A 6,000-nucleotide genomic window follows, 5' to 3' on the forward strand; every position below is an offset into this window, starting at 1 on the left:
TACAGCCTTTTAATGCAACTAAAAAGCCACGTTTAATGGTTTCCCTTGACAAAAAAAAGAAAAAAAAAACGCTGAACATCATCGGGGAGCGTAAAGTTAACTTCCTTTGTACGTTTCGAGGAGATGTATCTAAGGCACTTTTGATTCGAAACGGTGAATAAAGATTGAGAAAAACTTCGATATTCTTTTGTTGCTCGCCTAACGTTTTACTTCCGCATAGAATTAACCTAGCGAAGCAGTGATTCGTAAACGAAGATCGGACAGTAAGCTGTAACGATACGTTGTAACGGTTCATCGTCCTTGTGTTTTGCTTCAGGTTGAAAAAAGTGAACATGAAAAAGAGATAAGGCAAGGAAAGGAGGAGCAACGATGAGACGAGGCTTTCGTTATCAAAGGCGTCCGGGCAAAAAAAGGCGGAGGAGGAGATGGTTTAATTAATTTTGTTGCGAGGCAGTTTATTAGCATCATCCGGCTTATGCAATTCTCGCTCGTAAAATAAAGAATCCAGTGAATTACTGACGTAATAAACAGTTTCAGGATATAACATGTGACCTTCTCGCAAGGAAAAGGAAGGTACAAGAAGGTTTAATTAATATTGCTACTGAAAAATTCTTTGTTAGAAACAGAATTTTCTTCTTAATAAACATGCACTTCAATATTCTTTCGCTTTGTAACAAAACTAAAGTTATTCCGACAGAAGAATTCCGAGATCTCCAGGGCGTCATCGACAGATACAAAAGGAGTGAGAAATCGCAAAAGTTATTATGTAAGCGATCCTCGTGATCGGTGAACTTTATCGTCGTCGCTACGAAACTCGACTACACGTTACATGTACTTGCTCGACTCGTTTTATCACCTCCAAAGCTTCCACGGAATTGTATATCCTTTTGTCGATCGTCTCCTTTCTGACACGCTCACTTTTCTTCTCTTTTCCTTTTCAGATCGGTTCGGAATTTTAATTATTTTCATATTATGATATTGTTTCGGATTTAGAGGCATGAAAAGGGAAGCGAAGAATGGAGGTATGTATATATCGAAAGAGAAATGGGACTTGATGTGCAATGCATAAAAGTTATAATGGAATATGAACTGAGCTTTTTGAGTGGCGCAGCGTTTCAGTGGCATAGATTAACTCCTTAATTATGTAGAAAATTATATATAAATATCCGTTAAATAGAACGCTTAATAAGTATATTAATTTCGTCCTTATTTTGTTATACCAGTGTATTGTATATGTATAGGATCGTTGAAAAGAACAATTGTATCGTTGCGTAATGAAATATTAGAATTTAATTATAATAGAAAATGTACTTTAGTTACAGTAAGCGATTCTTTTCAGGCGACTATAGGCACCACAATCCCTTCACGTGAAACGCAAATGCAATTGTGCTAATTTACGGTACGCACTAAATACAAAGTCAGAAGGGATAATAAAATAGTTCCATTCGATAATTCCATTTCGAGCCGAACCTAGTTAATAGATTCTGGCATTAATTTATTGACAGGCAAGGCTATAAATTATCCGCGTACTTCCCGCTCACGATATAGGTGTTCATTCCAATTGTAATTATCATTCGTTTCCTGATTCTTGAAATTCTAACAACGATCGAATACAATTCTTCAGAGGAGACATGGAAATGTTTCAAAAGTGAAGTATATTTCAATTAACTTCTATCCTATATATTTGAAAAGTATATATTTTCCGGAAGAATGTGAAAAACTATATCTGGCAAGCCTCGCGAGCAAAAGTCGCGGCTAGCGAGATACAGATGGAGGAAGTTCTAAAACTGTCGAAACGAAAGCAAAGTTGGAAACGTCGTAGCACGGTTGCACGGTAATTGTCGTTATTCTTCGGGTGTCTCGTCCTCGGCGAAACCCATTTTGCTTGCGTGGAAGCCCGAGAAATTGTCGAGAGAGGGAGAAAGACAGACAGACAGAGAGAGAGAAAGAAAGAAAGGGAGAGAAGGAAGGAGAGAGCAAACAAGTTAAAAAGACTACATTCCTATCGTGCGGTTCGAACACGCTCGTTCGTTCATACGAATTGAACATGCCATCACAACGATCGAATCATTGCCACGAACGCGTGTTCTACAATTTTGTTTTATACTTTTGGAGGACCATTTTACGAGTCTTTGGTATTTAATTCGATTCACATTCGACACGTGATCCTGCATTCGCGAACAAAATTCCGTAACACAATATCGTAATTCGAGCGGAATTGTGCGAAGAGGGATTGGTTAGCAGAGTGGATGGTTTTCGAATAATTTCGAAATTAATTCTCCGCGGGAGAAAAGGGCCGTGCAACCATCGTGATTCATAATGAATTTTCTGAGGAAAGTAAGGCTGATCCACAGATAGAGACGTTGAACAGTAGGTACGCGCTTAAAGCATTCGTTGGATGTAATTAAATTAGACGAAAGGTAGTTAGAGCAATGGTTCCATTCGTACCGTGCCTTTGACCCGAAATCGATTTCGAAACGATTCAACCCTGTTCGTAAATAGCCGCACAGATTGCTTCGATGGTAGTGACCAGAAATTTACCAAAGATATACATACGTAGCTTGTGCGTCGAGGTCGCCAAAGTTGAAAGCGGAAGATTCTCGAGCTTCGTCAAAAGCATGAGAAATATCTGCGAATTACTAAACATCGATCGTGCGTCAATTTATATATATGATTATCTCGTTATAATGTTAACAATAATAGTTATTTTACTAGCGGAAGCCAAGCGTCGAATTTCCAGAGACAGCATGGCGCCATCAACCATGAATTATAATTACGATCCGTTTTGTTTTGCAAATTGTGCGCACCGACGAACGCCTATCGACTCGTCCATTGAAAAACGTTCAACGCCGTCAACGTCTAAATCGATACATAAACGACATTCATATTGAAACTTGAGCGAACTCGTTTCGCTAGAAATCGAAGTTTTGCAAACGATCGTGCTTATCGAGAGCGTTCGCGGAGGTCTTATTAAACTTTGCCAACGGAAATTGTATCTGCATGAAAACGACGATGAAAATGACGAGTAGAGGAAGGCGATAAGAGAAGGGAAAGAGGGTGGGAGGCTGGTTCATTGACCATTAATCCTAACCGGTCGGAAACCATTGGAAATTCACGCGTATCTCTGCGTTTCAGCCGAAGCTGTACATAAACCACGAACATGGCTAATACTGCTGATCGTCGCGTGAAAAACTATCGATAATCGCGACTGATGGCACTAACGCATAGTTAGTCGTCGATCACACATCGACACCTGGATTACTAGCGGTTCGGAAAAAAATAAAAAGAGTATCGCTTCGATCGTCGAGTAAACAAATTGCCTTTGGTTCAAGGCCAGCGTAGAATCCCTTTTGTTCATAAATTGCCTACGTTCCCCTCGTTTCTATTCTTAAATTCTTGTCGGAACTTTGCAAAAACCACAAAAGAACTATCGCGAATATGTTTGTCTGCAAACATTTATACGCGAATACTCACATTTCTCCCCTTCGCGCCAGACACCGTCAAATATTCATCTAAGCCAGGTAACGAGTCCTCACTTCACTCGTCCGTCTACTTTGCTACGGAAGCACCCTGTCGACGCTTTGAACCACTAGACACTCGCGTTTCAACGTTCACTGCACGAGGCTTGTCCTGCGTAGCATGCTTCACGCCGGAATCGAAGGTCCGCGATCGGATGTCAGGTCGGAAATCTGATTCGCAACGAACCACAGGGTGAGAAAGAGGGAGGCAAAGTAATTTTATCAGGACGATCTAGTCAATTCTTTCTCATTAACGCGAGATGGTACCATCGAACCACGTCGATCCAATACGATAGGCCAGTTACACCGGTCGTTATCGTCCTCGTCGTACGTGATCATCGGATATGTTCATCCCGATAACCGTAGCTGAGTATTATCTGCAGCGAATTCTCGTTGTCCTGCGGGTTGTCATAGCGGGTTGGCGGATCGGCTCGAAAATTCTCAGATCTCGCAGGACTTTCCTTAACGCTCGTACATTATAGCAGTTTCCATTGGAAAGCGGTAGATTTCGATAATCGGTACACGCGGGCAACCGATACGCGATATCTTTCAAATATTCGAGATACTTGGAGCTAAATATTATTCACTTGGTGTTTAATCTCTGACGTCTAATCGACGAGCAAGCTTCATTGTGCCCTCATGTTCGCCATTCATCCTCTGATACGTCACCTTTTCATAAAATACATTAAAATACATGAAATAAAATAACCCTTCCGACTAATTTCCCTCTATGAGTTTCAGCCTCGAGATTTATTAATTAGAACAGGCCTAGAATTCTCCGCTACAACCACTTCAACCCCTTCGTCGATCTCCCTCCAACTCTCTCCATAAACACTCTTGTAACACTCGGTAGATTAATTTCCCTGGTCCCGAAACAAAGCTACGCGCACCTTCGTGAATGCATCCGATCCTCGAGGGTCGAACAGACACGCGATCGAGAACACCTCCCCGTTTTTAGTACGCGCGGTCCGACGATCGCGAAAGACGCGCGGGCACTGGCTGCGCCAGGACGATCTACCACCCCCGGACGAGTGCGCGGACCGCTATCGGAGGAGGTGGTGGATGGCTTTCGAGGGGTGGCCGTGCGAGAAAGAGGGACAACAGGGTGGATACGCGGCGCGACGGGAAGCGAAAGGGGAGGCTGGCGCGCACGCAACGCACGGAATCTTTAGCCCCTTTGCTTCATGGGCCGAAGATACCCTGACAGGAACAACCTATGTCGACTGTATTATCTGGGTTACTGGACTCTCACGCGACGTCGACCCTGACCAAGCTGCGAATTAAACCAACCACGGTTCAAGGTGTTTTAATGTTTGAGACAATGGGGTGACATAGGGGGTGAAGTTTTTTGGGGAAGAAAGCGTTGTTGGATAATGTGGACGAAGACGTAAATATTGGCGGACTTGATTTGATAGGTACAAAAGAAAGTACAATGTAAAGAAGCTGCTTTATGCGAAATTATGACTTATGAACAATATTTTTATATTATGTAAGTTTAAGTGTGACAGATAAATCGTTACATTTTTATAGCTACTTGAGTCTCTATACGTGCTACTGTTGATTCTGTGTGTAATCTACTGTATTTGACTTCAAACAAGTGAGAGTGAAATTAGTGTGAAGCAAGTAGATGCGACGAAAGTTCACAGTAATTACATTTCTGTTAATAGTCTGTTTTATATAAATAACTGAATTTCTAAACTTTAAAATATGCTTCTTACCTAGGTTTTTGCAAAAAATATTCTCTATTTGTTAAAGAATAGAAAGAATAGAGCTTTTTTTTGGTTAAAAGCTTTAACGATTTTGTAAACTATTCTTCCAGGTATCGATCTCGTATCTCTTAGGTACTTATTGCCCACTTACGCCCGATAAATCTTAAAGAGCCTAAGTCCTCCGTTAAAACAGACTACGTTTGATCCTGAACCGTTTGAAGCACAGGATCAAAGCAGAAAAAGGGACTCTCTTAACTATCAAAGGGCATTCGAGGAGTCTTGATATTCAAAGTACCAGGCGGCTTATTGAGCCACGTTTCATCCAAGGTACCTATTCGACTGACTTGACCATATCGTGAATATGTCGACAAACGCAAATCCCGCCAATAAAAACGAATCTCCAAGTCCTTCACTTATTTTGTTTCAAGAGACGATCGAGCTTCGTCAAAGGCTGCAGTACAACTAAGAAAAGGTCCATTTTAATTTGAAAATGAAGGAACCTTAAAATTTTTTTAATATATTCGAAAAATTCTCTTAACACATGTATTCATAATATCATAAGCATAGGTTAGTAATTAGATATAATGAACCTATTACCAACATAAAGCAAAGAAGAATGATAGCGATAAAAAGATAAAAGCGTCTACCACTATAAAAAGGAGAGAAAGCTCGATCACAGAGGTCGCCTGTTCCACCCTTTACGGAAGAATGAGCTAAATAAACTAGCTAAAAGCTCAAAGAATCCACCCTCGTTTCCTCGCAAAGGGCACAAC

General features: G+C 41.1%; 1 protein-coding gene across 6 annotated transcripts in view; it reads right to left on the reverse strand.

The window, feature by feature from the left end:
• LOC126913998 (glutamate receptor ionotropic, kainate 2) overlaps nucleotides 1–4,546 on the reverse strand; it is a 160,617-nt gene extending 156,071 nt beyond the window's left edge. For 3 of the 6 annotated variants that reach the window (XM_050717359.1, XM_050717363.1, XM_050717362.1), the window contains exon 1: nucleotides 3,475–4,546. The gene's annotated coding sequence lies outside the window, so the exon portion shown is untranslated. The remainder of the gene's footprint in view (nucleotides 1–3,474) is intronic. The other 3 variants (XM_050717358.1, XM_050717361.1, XM_050717360.1) reach the window with 2 other exon arrangements.
• Nucleotides 4,547–6,000: the final 1,454 nt, after the last annotated feature.

Source organism: Bombus affinis, chromosome 3, assembly GCF_024516045.1.
Source record: "Bombus affinis isolate iyBomAffi1 chromosome 3, iyBomAffi1.2, whole genome shotgun sequence".
NCBI classification, from domain to species: Eukaryota; Metazoa; Arthropoda; class Insecta; order Hymenoptera; family Apidae; genus Bombus; species Bombus affinis.